At 35.4% G+C, this 16,832-nt stretch overlaps 1 pseudogene; it reads left to right on the forward strand.

Annotated features, from left to right (window-relative positions):
* The first annotated feature begins 286 nt into the window (after window positions 1-286).
* On the forward strand, window positions 287-408 carry LOC121041408 (uncharacterized; annotated as a pseudogene).
* The last annotated feature ends 16,424 nt before the right edge of the window (window positions 409-16,832 follow it).

Consider the following 16,832-nt stretch of genomic DNA (forward strand, 5'->3'; position numbering starts at 1 on the left):
CTGTGTAAGGAGGGCAATAACCAAGTCTTCATCAGGGTTGCTAACTTCTCTAAAGCAAACGATGAGGTTTCTCTATCCCAATGATCTGTGCCCACTGCACATACGTTGGAGGCAACAGGGCTTCCCAACAGTGAGCAACTTCATTTAGTGACCTCATAACTCAAAGATGAAAATTTTCAGAGACAGGGGATGCTATTCTACATTACCAATCAATCTAAATGTAATTTCTTATTACGTAAAACTAACTTCACGGACCCAAAGACTGATGTTTATTTTCAGGATATATATCGCTTCTCGGCCTTTTGGCTAAGATCAAGTGTATTTTCAGGATATAGTAGTCAAATTTGAATATTTATTACACCATTAATCTAACTTTTAAACAGATAATCAGTATACAGCTAACCCTTCAACAACACAGGGGTTAAAGACACTGACTCCTATTCAGTCAAAAATCCCTGTTTAACTTTTGAGTCCCCCAGAACCTGACTACTAATAACCTACTGTTTGTTGACCAGAAGCCTCACCAATAGCATAAACAGGCGATTAACCCATATTCTGTATGGGTTAATGTTATATACTGTATTCTTACAATAAAGTAGCTAGAGAAAAGAAAATGTTATTAAGATGATACTAAGGAAGAGAAAATATTTTTGTGGTATTGTACTATAAAAAATCCATGTATAAGCAGACCTACAGAGTTCAAACTTGAGTGGTTTAAGGTTCAACTGTATTTCCTTTTAATCTATCTTCTATAGATCTTAAATTTTTCAAAAAAGAGAAAAAACAAAGAATTACAAGTACAGACAATGAGAAACTATGACTAACAAAATGACATTTACTCTCAAATGAACATCTCTTGCTAAAATTGCAAAAAGTGAAAATATGGTATTTTTCATAAGGCATTTGATAGAGGACACAAGTATCTGTTGTAATAAAGCAATATGGTTTGAACTTAAATTCTTTTTTTTTTTTTAAATCATGTAGTTTTAGTTCAGCTCATAGACTATGAAAATGTATGAAGGTTACTCTGGTACTCTTACCAAGTTTAAAATATGAATCTGAAACATTTAAAAGATAAGACCTAGCGAATTTCATTAAGAGCCCACTGTATACTTCAAATGACACTTCGTGTATTTGAAAGTGAATTGAGGCTTGGGTGTTAGAGAAGTGCAAAACCATCCATAAATTATCTATGAATGTGGTAAAGCAAATGAATTCTCAGCCTTCGATTATTTTTAGAATCTTCAACTCCTCAGTCTAACATGCAACCATGAAACAAAACACAGGATCTTCCTAAAATGTATCTATGCATAATATAATTTTTCTGATATCATTTTAGAAATGTTGCTTTATATCTGGGACTTCTCATCAAGATAGAAAACTCTTATCTTAATATATGTTAACTTTGGTACTGTTTTTTCCTTAAAATTGTCACCTATATTAAAACACAGAGATGCCAATGTTTTTGCTCAATTATGTGATCTTGATGATTGAGACATACATACCCACATAAATATAAGTCAGTATAAGTTTCTCTATACTTATTTTATCATTTAGCCAGTTAAATAAATTAATTCATGGGGCGCCTGGGTGGCGCAGTCGGTTCAGCGTCCGACTTCAGCCAGGTCACGATCTCGCGGTCCGTGAGTTCGAGCCCCGCGTCAGGCTCTGGGCTGATGGCTCAGAGCCTGGAGCCTGTTTCTGATTCTGTGTCTCCCTCTCTCTCTGCCCCTCCCCTGTTCATGCTCTGTCTCTCTCTGTCCCAAAAATAAATAAATGTTGAAAAAAAATATTTAAAAAAAAATAAAATAAATTAATTCATGGTTGACTACAATTTCTAATTTAGATAGAGTTAAGAAGTTATGAAGAGATGCATTTTCGGAGCTAGAAATGGCTTAAATGTAAATCGTGCCCATGGAGAGACAGTGATTTACACAACACCAAGCCAGAACTGCAATCCAGATGTACATGTCCCAAGTCAGCTTTTATCTTTATGGATAACAATTTATGTTTTGGTTAAAATTTTAAACTTTTTATTATGTTTGTATATTTTATGTTTGTATATGTTTGTATATTTTTTTATGTTTGTGAATTTTTGAGACAGTGTGACAAGGGAAGGAGCAGAGAGAGAGGGGGAGACACAGAATCTGAATCAGGTTCCAGGCTCTAAGCTGTCATCACAGAGCCCGACGTGGGGCTCGAACCCACGTGCCATGAGATCATGGTCTGAGCCGAAGTCCAACGTCCAACCGACTGAGCCACCCGGGCATCCCAAAAGTCTACCTTTATACATTTTATGATTTTTTTTTTTGGTTAATACTTATAAATGAATGAAAGTAACTTAAACCATCACTGTAGAAATAAAAGCTGGAAGATTAATTCCCTTTGTCCTTTAAAAAGATCAATGACAGTAAATAGCATCCATAATCCAACACCAAGAATTTGATTCGGACATTAATCAACTATCCAGATTCTAGAGCTTACTTGTTAAAGTGCCAGTTAGAAATTGTACTCTTCATAATTAACCAACTTACCCAAGAAAGTGACATAGCACTAGATGAATGATGGTTACCTATGTAAAGTCATTTTATCGTTATTCTAATTGTCTATGATCAATTTTCATTGTTTTATCTATTCCTCCCACATAAGGTAAATACACTATCATGTTATCTCAAATTCAGAAGTTTTCAATTCTCTTTTTGGCCTGTGGCACTGAGTGATGCCATCCATGTTTGTAGTTACTCGGTTCCAATCTACTTCAAACCTCAGATGTGAAAAGATGACATTTCTTACACATTAAGATAAACAGTGCATTCCTTCTATCACTTCAGGGAATATGTTAGTCAAGTGCTATAATTTTTGCATTTTGCTCTTTATAATATTAATAGCTATGCAATAAGATGGATACTATCGAACTGTCAAAAATAATTTGTTACCAGATGTTAGCATAATTTGCCAGCTGTCAGACTTTAATAATTTTTGTTGCCTAAAATGTGACACTTAACTTTCATGGTAAATCAAAACATATAGTGGAACTTATTTGATATTACAGAAACTGAGGGAAAGCTAGTGTGTGGCTTGAACTGAGCACACACTTCACAAATGGTATTTCAAAAACATCTTTTTGTCATAAGTTGGCAAGTTTGTGCTTTGTGTTTTTAATTTACTGTGCTTTCTGTAGAGCTAGACAACTTATAGGTCCTCAAAAATTACAAAGCTACAAAATTTACTTCTAGATAATGTCGTGCAGTTGCAAAAACAGGAAAAATGATCCCTTAAAATAAACATGCATTAATGTTTCTACTTTAAAATATTTACAGTTTTTCATCTACTATGTACATAAGGTTAAATAATATAAATTCAGTCTACCAATAATTTTTCCAGGCTCCACAAGTTACCCCTCTTTGATGCTATGGGCCTTATCGCCCTAGGACTATGCTAAAGCTTGATTTGGTCAATCCACTCAAGTGAGTTGCAGCCTAGTGGGCAAAAAACAACCACCACAACAAAAACCTACCTCCAATGGTATTGGCTTCTATTCCATTACTTTGCAATACATTTAAAAATCTTCAGGGGAACCTGGGTGGCTCAGTCAGTTGAGCATCCGACTTCAGTACAAGTCATGATCTCCCGGTTCGTCAGTTCAAGCCCCACATTGGGCTTGCTGCTGTCAGCACAGAATCTGCTTCACATCCTCTGTCCCCTCTTTCTCTGCCCCTTCCCCTCTTGAGCTCTCTCAAAAATAAATAAGACATGGGGCGCCTGGGTGGCGCAGTCGGTTAAGCGTCCGACTTCAGCCAGGTCACGATCTCGCTGTCCGTGAGTTCGAGCCCTGCGTCGGCTCTGGGCTGATGGCTCAGAGCCTGGAGCCTGTTTCCGATTCTGTGTCTCCCTCTCTCTCTGCCCCTCCCCTGTTCATGCTCTGTCTCTCTCTGTCCCAAAAATAAATAAACGTTGAAAAAAAATAAATAAGACATTAAAAAATAAAAATAAATAAAAATCTTCAGCCAGCAAGATTGGCAACGAGAAAGAATTAAAGTTATCTATCAATTTCCCAAATCTGAGTTGTTTTTTTCTTCCTCTCCACTTTGTAATCTGTGCCTGGGAAAGCTAAAAATCTACACAGTAAGCTTCGCTAAATTCATATGCAACAGTATCTTTGCTGTTGACTTAGTAAACTTATTGAACCTATTATCACTGAAATATTCAAAGGAATTTACAGTGATGAAGAACAAATATATTCATCTTTAATGGAAACATAAGAATGAGCATATTTTAAACAAAATTATCACTGAATGATACAAAATAACAGAGATCATAATATACAAGTGAACCTAATATACCATTTGTGTTTAGCTTCCAAACATGTATCAAATTCATCCACATCCCTCTATCTCTCCTGATGTCATCCTAGATTCAGCTCACAATTCTCTGTGCTGCTACCTCTAACAGCTGCCTGACTTTAAGTAGGTATTTCATTTTTTTTTAATTTAAATATTCTCACTGTTTCTTTTACTGAATTTACTTGAGCTATTTTTCTAACGGCTGCCCTGAAATTTAAAAATGAAAATTAACATCTTAAATCATAACTGTCTTGTTTGGATTCTTATCAACTTGCCTCCAATAGTATATAAAACCTTATTCTTGTATAGGTTCATTCCACTCCTCCTCTGACCTGTTTTTTTTTTTTTTTTTTAATACAATTACCTTAGATACACTTTAAGCTCATCAACAGTTTTACATTCATTGCATTATGAAATTACCTTCCAAATAAAATAAGATGAAAAGAAAGATTACAAACAAACATACATCACCTGTCTTTTATCTGTATTACTATTATTGCTTTTATTTTTTCACGTGGATTCATGTTATTGTCTTGGGTCTTTTCAATTCATCTTGAAATATTCTTTTTATTACTTATTGTAAGGCAGGTCTATTATAAATAAATTATCTCTGTTTCTGCTTGTTTTTAAAAGGCTTTGCCCCCAAATATTAAATCCCTTGTTCATAATCCTTTTCTTCAGTACTTGACTATGTCATCCCTCTGTCTTCTGGCCTCTGTGGTATCTGAGAAGGTTCAAGTGTTAATTTTGTGGTGATTTCTCGCTTGCTGCTTTCAAGGTTTCTCTTTGTATATGGCTAGTTGCTCAGACTAAATTATTAGATAGTATTCCTTCATATATTCTTTATCTTTCTGTTTCTCATCTCCTTCTGCAACTTGAATTTTGCATATGTTGATATTCTAGATTGTGATTCAGAGGCCTCTGAGGCCTTGTTCATTTGTTGTTGTTGTTGTTCTGCAAACTCTGTCTCCTAAACTATATTCAGGTGTGTTGTTCTTTCTTCTGCTAGAAAAAGGCAAATCTACCCTTGAACCACTCTACTAAATTTTTATTTTAGTTAATGTATGTTTCAAGTCCAGAATTTCTAATTGTTTTATATATATATATTCTTTATTGACATATTGACATATTGTGAAATCATTCTCATTTCTTTTGGCTCAGTGATTATCTTTAGCTCTTAATAGCAAACTCAAAGTCTTTGTAATAAGTACAGTAGATGGGCTCTTCAGGGACACTTTCCATTGATTATTTCTTTCCTTGTATATCAGTTCTAGTTTCTGATTTCTTTTCATGTCTCATAATTTTTAGTTGAAACCTGGATACATTAAGTAATATGATGTGGCAACTCTGGAAATCAGAATGTGCCCCCTCACTGGGGTTTGCTATCGTTGCTGTTTGTTGTTGATGTTGCTCTCTTCAGTGACTTTCTTGAACTAGTTCCACAAAATTTCAGAGATCTCTGAAATCTCTGTTCAGATTGTCTAGTGGTCAGCTAGTGATTAGAAAGAGATTTCCTTAAATGCCTGGAACCAGTAAGTCTACCATTCTTTGCCAGGTGCTCTTAGTATTTATCCAGGGCATGCCTTCAACGATAAGGCAGGGAGTTTACAATTCTTCATTAGCTAGCTATCACTTCATGCTTCACAAAGCCTCAAGGTCAGCCAGAGGTGAGAGATTAGATACTCTTAGTTCTTTCCTGGGCACGTGCCCAATCCTCCTCATTTGTTTAGCCTACTACATCCCCAAATATCTTGGAGCTCTTCAAAGAACTCTATGTATATATTACTTCCCATTTTTTCTTTTTAAGTTTTTGGTCAGCTTCATGTTTGCTCGAACGATAATGTTATCACCACCTCAGATAGCTGCAATGCTGATTGTTTTAAATAAAAATGCCCTCAAAAAAGGAGTTTGCATGAAAGACATACTCTGTGAACTGTGGTTCCTAGGGAGCTGCCAGATAGGTCAAATCATGACAATTTTCTGGAGATGGGGCTTTGGGGATAGTCAAAACCATTTACTGTTTCTACTGGCTGTTGTGCTGCTGTTTTTCATGACTACAATAATTGAAAGGCTCCTCATTTTCAAGGATATCATAGAGCAGGGGAGGAGAAGAAAAGGATAAGTTAAGATGCCACAAACTTCACTGCTATTACTAAGATTTATCCATTTTTCTTGAACCAGTGTTCCTCAGATTGGGGCTTTTAGTTCATTTCCAGAGCAGATTTTGACAATTTTTACTAGTTCTTATTGCTTTTATAGATGAGTAGGTTTTGGAAGTCCATACTTTGCCTTTTCTGTTGATACCACTTCTCTTCATGGTTCAATTTCAATCCATAAAGTTTCATTTAGAGTGGTTGGGTCTGAGGTATCCACTTCCAAGATGGCTTTTTTACTTACTGGTCTGGCACTGTGATGTATCATGAGTGCTTTATCTGTTTCTTCACATATCCTTTTGTGTGCTAGAACCTCTCCACATGGTTTGGGCTTCCTGACAGCATGGTGATGCAGTCAGCTAGAAATATCTGGAGGCACTCACCTGAATGCTGGTGAGCTTCCCACAGACATCTCCCCCGTCCAAACCAATGTTATGACTGGGCCTACCTTTGGCATTCTTATTATGATTGCAAGATGACCTTCAGCAAAAATCACTAGGAAGCCCTGAAGAAAAAAAAAATTTATTTATTATAAGCCCTGTAGTGTAGGAGGGATGCCAGGGGGGCACACCAGTGAGGTCATGTAGACAAGAAGGAAGGGAGGGAGGGAAGGTGGAGAGAGAGAAGGAGGGATGAAGGGAGGGAGAGGGGGCAAAGGAAGAGAGAGAGAGAGAGAGCGGTTATGAATTTGAAGCCTTGGTAAGAGAAAAAAAAAAAAAAACAAAACAAGTGGCCTAAATGTTCAGTTTTGGAAATCAACCAAGATCTTTAAAACAAAGGAGCCTGGGTGAAGAAAGGCATCCTGGCTCTTTATCCAGTCTCCCAGCTGACAATGTGTTTATCTGAGATAGCCTTCAGTGAAGTGCACGCCTCTTCAGAGTGGATGCCTCAGCAGTGAAAGCTGAAGAGAGGCTCTTGCATTAACAAAACAAAACAAAACAAACAAAACACCAATGAGTAGTCAGAGCTTACTACCTGGTATCAGTGTACTTTAAGACCATGACTATGACTTGCTTTCACAACACCAAGTCAAAAGCTGCTGGTCTTTTGGAAGGAAATATCATTTCCACCATACCTTCTTGGGTAATGCAGTTACAGAGGAGCCCAAATCCAAGAGACTCAAACCTTTTAAGGGAAAGAGTAGCAAATGATTTGTGGTAATCTGCCTATGTGTCCCATATACCTCACCTATTTTAATTTTACAAAATTGTATGGGATGCGTATTATTATCGCTTTATAAAAGCTTAAAATGAAACTAAATAAGTTAAAATACATAAAAAGTATGAAATAGTGATTTGAATCTATGTTATGTTGCTCTAACTCAGAATTTGCATTCTCTAATGATTATAGAATGAGGAAGCATTTTTCCAAAAACTTATTTGCAGGAAAGAGTACTTGAAATTTTTATGAAAGAGAAAAGTGCTAGGTAATGAAATATTTCAAAAACAAAGATAAAATCAGCCTATTTGTTTTTTTTTTATTATATGAAATTTATGGTAAAATTAGTTTCCATACAACACCCAGTGCTCATCCCAAAAGATGCCCTCTTCAATGCCCATCACCTACCCTCCCCTCCCTCCCACCCCCCATCAACCCTCAGTTTGTTCTCAGTTTTTAAGAGTCTCTTATGCTTTGGCTCTCTCTCCCACTCTAACCTCTTTTTTTTCTTTTTTTTTCCTCCCCCTCCCCCATGGGTTTCTGTTACGTTTCTCAGGATCCGCATAAGAGTGAAAACATATGGTATCTGTCTTTCTCTGTATGGCTTATTTCACTTAGCATCACACTCTCCAGTTCCATCCACGTTGCTACAAAGGGCCATATTTCATTCTTTCTCATTGCCACGTAGTATTCCATTGTGTATATAAACCACAATTTCTTTATCCATTCATCAGTTGATGGACAATTAGGCTTTTTCCACAATTTGGCTATTGTTGAGAGTGCTGCTATAAACATTGGGGTACAAGAAAATCAGCCTATTTGAACTCCATTTCAGAGGCTGGCTATTTTCAAGTAAGGTCCCTTTCACTCCACAAAATAACTATTATGTAAATAACATCTATTATATTCCCATGAAAAGTTCATGGAACACACTTTAGGAAAGACTCAGCAGATGATCATTCTTAACATTTACTAAATTAGCTTTAAGGGGGGCAATCATTAGCAAACATCCCTGAAGTCTTAAGACTTAAGAAAATTGCTATGTTTCTAGGTATAAAGTTGAATTATGTGCTTTAAAGAAGGAGGTGGAGAGGGTAGTGTTTAGGCACATATTATTCATTTACCTCATAAGTAAGCTTAGCAGAGCTCAATTACTGTGGAAAGAGATTGTTTTATATGGGTGACTTGGAACATAGCACTTAGGTATATAGACTAGCGAGACTATAACTGCCACTTTTCAAATCCTAGCTTCTCCTCTGAATAGAAGAATTAGCCTTGGACAAATTATTTAAACCACTGCCTCTTGATTCCTTAGTGTAATATGAAAGTAAAAATAATGCTCACTTCATAGAACATAAGGTGAAAAGCAGAAATGCTTATAATACCATGGGCACATTGTAGGTAGTCATTAAGTATATATGACAGTGGTAATTACAAATTTGGGGTATTCAAAAGTCTAACAACAGTCTACTGTATTCACAACACAATTAGCTTGATACAATAAAGTCAATAAACTAAAGCCAGGACAATTTTTAAGGCAGACCTCAACATGCATACAGAGAGAAACGCAAATTAGTTTCCTCAATGCTTCACACATTTCAAGATATATTTCATACATCAAAAGTTGCTTACTCTAGTATTTACAAGAATAAATTGAAGACATGAAATTAGAAGACAGAAATTACTTTTTTTTCATATTTAGAAAATCCATGTAAGTTTCAAGCTATGCTCATACTAACGAAGTATTTTTAAAAATCCAATAAATATTGAATTTATCCATGCTTAAAAAATATTACCAAATGAAAGGGATCAGTTGCAAACTAATATGTACATGACACTATTTTTATTAGAAAATAAAAGATGCATACAGTTAAAATGGAGAAATATGGATCAAACTATCCAAAATTCTGTATCTTTATCTTTGGGGAGAATTACATGGAATTGCATGAAATTACTTTTGCTAATATTCCTCAAGTACTTACATTTTAATAATTATATAGATTTTTTAGTTCAGAAAACATTTATTTTAAAAAATGGAATGTGTTCAAATAACAATTTAGAAAAAAAATAAAACAAATTGCATGATTTCAAATATTAACTAGCTGCACCCTCCAAATGTCCAAATAATTTGCTTTCTGGTTAAATCCAAATGTCTTTTCCAAGACTTCCAGAATAAAAACATAGTGTTGATGTGTGATTATTAAAGATGAAATTTAAAATGTCATCTTTATTAATATATGCAATTGGAAACAAAGAAACCTTAAAATAACTAAATTTAAAAATATGTTAGTAAACATTTTGTGAGTCATATGAGGATCTCACTTCTTAGGAATAATTAGTTAATATAAAGATTCCTTAGCTAGGCAGCATGGTATAATGCCTTCAAATAAAAATACTTCAAGTAAATGGTAGAAATAATATTATTTTGAACATTAACCTGAGAAACTAAGATATTTGCATGTTTCCTACATACAAATGATTATGGAATAACAGAAAAAAATAGAGGCCTACTTAAAACAACTGCTGAATTCTATCAAATTTATTTGAAAATGATCATTTTGCCCCCAAAGATTAAAGGCTTATGAATTCATCAATTTAACAATTTTGCTCCAATTAAATGAGCTTGAGATCTGCATGTCATTTTAATTCATGTCAGAAATGCTCATGATAATGAAAGTTAAAAAAAAAAAATCCAGTGGTGAAATAGTATCAGAAACATCAAACACATTTATTGCTTGCCATAAAAATACAACATCATATAAAATGCAGTGAATATATTAAAAAGGCAACTTATTTATTATAACAATTAAAATAGCAAAAGCTTAATAACTAATAAAACCTGAGAGAACTTCGTCTTCTAATAAATTTTGTGATAAACGTAATTTTGACAAGCATGTTTTCCATGATATACCTACAACAATGGCAGCTATTTATTGTACTAAGTGATGAAAAACACATTTCCTTACATACAAATAGCTTAAATATGCATTCTGCAATCATCTTGAGAAATTTTAGCTAACTTTAATTAAATGTTTCTAATTAAAATTGTGTAGATAGGAAGGAAATTAATGGCTTTGTTTGAACTATTTGTTTATTTCATTGTCAAGTGTACTGGATATAATTGCAATGCCAAGAAGAAATCATCAAAATTATTCTTTACCCTGTTGATTTTCTGTTATATTAATTCATTTCAGAACCTTCATTTTTCCAGCTTTAAAGGAAAATTGAAACAGCTAAATATAAGACCTTGACCTAAGGGATTTTTTCCCCCAAAAAACTATTAGCTAGAGATAACATGTATTCAACAAAATAAAGGTTAAGCTTCAATTAAGCATTCTAAATATATTTAGTAAGATATTGAAAAACTCATAATGCTTCTATCTATACAATTCATAAAAAGCTTTGAATAAAGTAAATTAGAACAGAAGCCAAAAGAGTGCTCAGATGGTTTACTGTGTCATGTGGTCCGTGGTAAATTATGGTTGCCCTTACATTATATATAGTTGTTTCTATGAGGAAAAAAAACAAACATGTATTCCAAAAATAATTAAATAAACTTGTTTCATAAAGCTGCCAATATTACAGAAAGTCTTTGAGGGAATAGCTGAATTTAAATCCAGGTAAGTACTTATTTTCTCCTCCCCAGAGGTGAAGTTTTTCTAGAACCTAAAGCTTGGGTGGAAACCAGCTCCCCTACTTGTTACACTTAAGCTCATTGTTGCAACTAGCATACTAGAAATTTTATTCCCTGCCAGAACTGGAAGAATTAATCTATGGCTTCAAACTCGGGACAAAAACTCAGCACTAAAGTATAGATTGAGGACAATTTTGCAAGGCGGAAGTAGAGATCATCCCATGGTCCTGGAGGGAGCCATTGTTTCTCTCTGCTGTGCTACTTCTGAGAAAGATTCAGGACGCCGGCTAGAGTGCAATTTTCTGATTCCTCACTGTGAGTCGGCTTGGCACGTCTTTTTCCAGCAAAATTCTTCTTTCCGGTCTGAAACAGGTGTTGGGATTTTAGCTGCCGGTCACAGAGTATAGTGTAAGGGCTTCATTATCATAATAGTCTCTGAAACAGTGGCTGAGGAGCTCATTCCTCCCCTCTCCAGTTGCTTTGGGTCTGTGTCTGTGCCTCTCCCCAAACTGCACAACTCAGACATTTTGCAAAGAATATCCAACAATGTGGTGGGGAAAATGATCCAAAGAGTTATTCGGCATTGTGTATCTGCTCGCTCTTTTATTCTGAGGAAGAGAATTATGATCATTTAAGGTGTGTTCAAATTGAATTTAAAGAGTTTAAGTCACATACCTAAAATCATGTAAGTGATTAATAATCAGGAGAGCCAGGAATCTAACCCTGGTCAGTCTTATTTTAATGCTTATGCTTTCTCCAGTATATTTTATTGCCATAAAAGTTTTTGTGTTTGTGTGTGTGTGTGTGTGTGTGTGTGTGTGTGTGTGTATGAAAGAGAGAGAGAGAAGGACAGAGATAAAGAAAGAAAAAATTTTATCTTCCTAATATTTGGATTTTTGCTTTTCATAACTACATCTGGTATCTTTATAGTTTATTGAATTTAACTTCTGGAAAATGTGTTTATACTTGGAATCCTTGAAATAGGAAGATTCATTTTAAGGACACCTATTTAGATGTGACAGTACCCAAACATGTTGTGGATTCTTCTGTGTGTCAATTAAGCCAACCTGGGACAATGGTTCAGTATTTCTGTTCCCTATATGTATAGTATCTGATTAGTATGGACCAAAGGAGACATTTTACATGAGATTTGAAAGGCAAAAATAGAAGAGTGAGTGAATGAGTGTGTGAGTGTGTGTACATATTGCCAGACTGCATTTTTTAGAGCAGTTTTACATTCAAAGTGAAACTGAGTGGAAGGCACAGAGATCGGCTAATAGTCCCTGTCTCCACATATACATAGCCTTCTCCCCTCCTACGGACATCCTGCATGAGAGTGTTACATTTGTTAAAACTGATGACTCTACACGGACTCCACATTGTCACCCAGAGTTCACAGTTTACATTAGGGTTCCTTCTTACAGTTGTACGGTCTATGGGTTTGGACAAATATCTGAAGACATATATCTACCGTCATAGTAGATATACAGAAAAATTTCTGTATATATCATAGTAGATATACAGAAAAATTTCACTGCCCTAAAAATCCTGTGTTTCACCCATTCATCCCTCCTCTCCCACTAACCCTTGACAACCACTGGTCTTTTTACTGTCTCCATAATTTTGTGGACATAAGATTTTCACACACAGAAGTTAGCTGTGTGGCATGTGAAACTGTTGTAGTTCTCACAGGCTGTTGTATCTCTTCTATATTATTTTTTTGGTGATGGACAGAAGCAGTATTCCAGCTCCTTCAGCTTGTGCATTATTGCCTCTTTCAGCTTCTCTGATTCTTAGGCTCCAGGTATATGTTTAGATCTGAGAAGAAGAACACCAAGTTTCTCCCGCAGGATCTGCCTCTCATGAAATCTGGAGGCTTAAAGGTGGTTAGAGCCTGATGTTGGTTCTAGTCATTCCTCACAGGCTCCTGTTTGGCCATGCCTTTCCCACATCATGTCCATCTGTCCTCCCCAACTGTCTGTGGATTTCAGACATGAAGATGGCAGTCTTACTTAGAATGTTAACCAGCTCTCAAAATGGCATAGCATAAAGTCAAATCTATACAATGTAGCTCCTGTGAGATGGAGCAGAGCCGGGAGAGATGGATGGAACACAGACACACCTGCAAGAGAGAATGAGCTCTCCTACAGTGATTCCATTTCTCTGTTCCCAGATTGATACAGTGTCTGTTCATCTCCCAATTCCTCATTCTCCCCTCCACCACATACTTTGGTTGGTTTTATCACTATTTTGTTTCCTCTATACATATTATAGATTATTTTCTATTTAGTTTCTTCCTCTCATGGAAGTGAATTTTTTATATGTTGTCTCTCTTTTATCTTCTACTTCTGTTACCTTTTCCCCACATTATAAGCATAAGCATGTCTTCTCTTCATTTCATATCAATTTCCTGAAGCTGACCTTATTGATCTTTGCTATGAATTGGAGAGTGCCTTCCATTTTGTTTCTTTCAATGTAACTTGTGCTTTCATTGTTTATCTCTTCCATTTCCTCACAAATCCCTTTCAGTTTACTTATTATGTTCTAACTCTGTTGTTTCTTTCCTCTTCTTTAAACCCTCTGAAGCTTTGAAATTCTAATTTTCATTATTTTTTCAGATTTATTATTTATTCATAACTCTCAATTTAAATCTGCTTTGCTCTGCAGCTTTCATGATTCAAATTGTTTTTCTTCCTGCTGTTTTCCAGGTCTCTCATTTCTTGTGGAGAAATTTACATAAATTCCTTGCGTTTGTTGTTGTGGTTACTCATTTTCAAATGAGAGCACTTTTTGTTCTGGACCAGATAATTTTGAAGCACAGTGTCAGGGAGTAGGTGGGAGCGTGAGGTGGACCAGCATCTTGGAATTTAGTCTGTTGTTTTAGAACACATTTTCAGAAGAGATCTGCTCCGTGATGTATCTCTATTCTTTGCTCAGATTGAAACCTCGTTTGTTAAAGTTTCTTCTTCTGATTTACATTGGTTACTCTCCACTTTAAAGAATTTTTTTTTAATTTTATGACACCAAGATCAAGAGTCTCACATTGTACCAGTGACTGAGCCAGCTAAGGGCACCAACTGCTGTCCACTTTTAATCGGCACTCTGTCACAATAACATTCCGATTTTGGCCATGACACCTTATCTATGTTTCCTCACTTGGCATGTGATACTCTATTACTGTTGTGCTTGAAGGTAGGAGTTAGGAAGGCTCTATCAGTACAACTAGTACTTTGATAGTCAGTGAAAGGAATTTCCCTTCTTCCAGAAGATGGAAAAGATAGCTTTGAAGAGCTCTGAATATTCATAAACAAAATCATGGTGTTTTCTTTGTCTAGTTGTTAATTTTCAAAGGATTTTTAGCCCTTTCTTGATTGTGATTCAGTATTATTTCTATTTTTTTTCTGAAGAAACCTCACTTATTTTCTGTTTTTTTTCTCCCTTTCTCCTTTTTATTTTTAGTTGGTTCATAAGATTAAAGCTAGAAAGAGACTTTTTACTTAGAAATTTTGACTAAAGCTTACATTATTTTTACCATGAAACAGAAATAATTAACATGAGCAACTTTTGATTGCTTCCAGTCCTTATTATATTTACTCACTAGTAGTCACTTAAGGACTTCAACTAGCAGTTTCTGCTCCATTGAATCCAATTAAAATTAAAAGTGATTTAAAAAAAAAATTAGGAGTTCAAGCTCATAAGAAAATAAGCTTTTAGATCAAAGTATATAATATAATATGTCTGGAGATGAATTGCTTGTCATTATAGAGACTCTTCATATTTCTGACTGGTGGCTAGGAACATGTTTTCATACAGCCCAAACACATAGCTGGTAAGCTCGTCTATCAAAAGTGGTTAATGGAAACCTGAAACAAACGAATATGGTGCCATTGATTTCAATAGTATCATTAATATCTGGAATCTTCTGTTGACCTGTCTTCCCAATCTCATCATTATGCCTTGGAGATCTATACCGGTTCAAGCTGGACAGAAGTTTGTCAATCAGAAATTGTGACTTAGCATGTGTGTCAACATTAAAGGAAAGACCGATTCTATAACCAAGTTGTATCTCACACTTCTGGCCTATTTACTCCCTTTCCTTAGCAGCTATTTTCTGAGGTTCTTGGAACATCCTTCATTAAACCACACAAGCTATATCTACCATATTGTAATGGGGGGATAAATCAAGATCGAAGGTATACACTCCTTTAAGGTGATGGACACCAGGTACAGAGCAAATTCTCTATTGCAAAAGTGTCACTCCTGATAAGACAGGGAAAATGTAGGTGATGAATCCAGTTTGATATCATTCTTTACAAGTCAGGAGTTCAGTTATATCATTTCTCGTGAAAAGGTGAGTTGTCTTAAGTCAGTTCCTTTACAATGGTACTGGCTAACCCAGTCACTTGTAACTCCATCACTAAGATTGCCTCTTCTTCCTTCCCACCCGCCCCCACCCCCCGCCCCAGATATAAGGAAAAGGTGATGGGTGACTATAAGCACTGAATCTCTTTTTTTTTTTTTTTTGCACAAAAGCATTTGAATAGTATTATATTGTTTGTATATACACACACATACATTATCCCATTTAGTCTGATTTAATGGAGACTGCTTGGAGCTGGCATGGATTATACATCCATGATAAACCTTATATGATAACCAGAGAGAATTTGAGAGAATTTTCATTAACTTTTTTAATGTATAATTATTTCAGAGAGAAAGAAAGTAGTGACAATATGCATCCTTATCTATTATTACAAATTTTGAACAATTATTTGCTAGGATGAGTGATAAAGTCATAGTGAGTAATTTCATAAGTGAATTCAGCATAAGTTATACATGTGAATTTGCAAAATTCATCTAATTTCTCATACCTAGTTTCTTTCATGTTAAAAAAAAAGTTTTCCCTGACTCAATGGTTAAAGAAGATGTTTGGATTAAAGAATGACCATGTATGATGAAATAAGTGTAAGTCAAACATAATAACAAAGTCAGAAAGTCTTCACACAGGAGGTACCATCTGAACCAGATGTTGAAGGATAAGCACAATTTATGCAGATGCAGACATGTAGAAAGGGGATTTCAGGCAGACAGAACAGTCTATGCAAAGGCACAAAAAGGAATGATAGGAACGGGTAAAGGGGAAATTTAAGCAGCTGGGTGTGGATTAGACTGGAGGGTATATTCAGAAGGAATTAGGGAGTTAGACATCACATAGGTAGACAGTTAGATTGTTGCTTTATCTCATGCCTACTATTTTAGGCTATTTTAACAAATTGTGTTCAAACGTTATTTTCTTTTTAATTAATTAGGTTTTTTAAAGTTTATTTATCTGTTTTGTGAGAGACACACAGAGGGTGAGCAGGAGAAATACAGAGAGATAGAGAATCTTAAGCAGGTTCTGTGCTGTCAGCACAAAGCCCAACACTGGGCTCAAACTCACAAAACTGTGAGATCATGACCTGAGCTGAAATCAAGAGTTGGATGCTCAACTGACTGAGCTACCCCAGTGCCCTTTTAATTAATTGGTTTTACATTGAGTCATCT

Source organism: Herpailurus yagouaroundi, unplaced genomic scaffold, assembly GCF_014898765.1.
Source record: "Herpailurus yagouaroundi ecotype Mexico unplaced genomic scaffold, PumYag 183, whole genome shotgun sequence".
In the NCBI taxonomy this organism is placed as follows: Eukaryota; Metazoa; Chordata; class Mammalia; order Carnivora; family Felidae; genus Herpailurus; species Herpailurus yagouaroundi.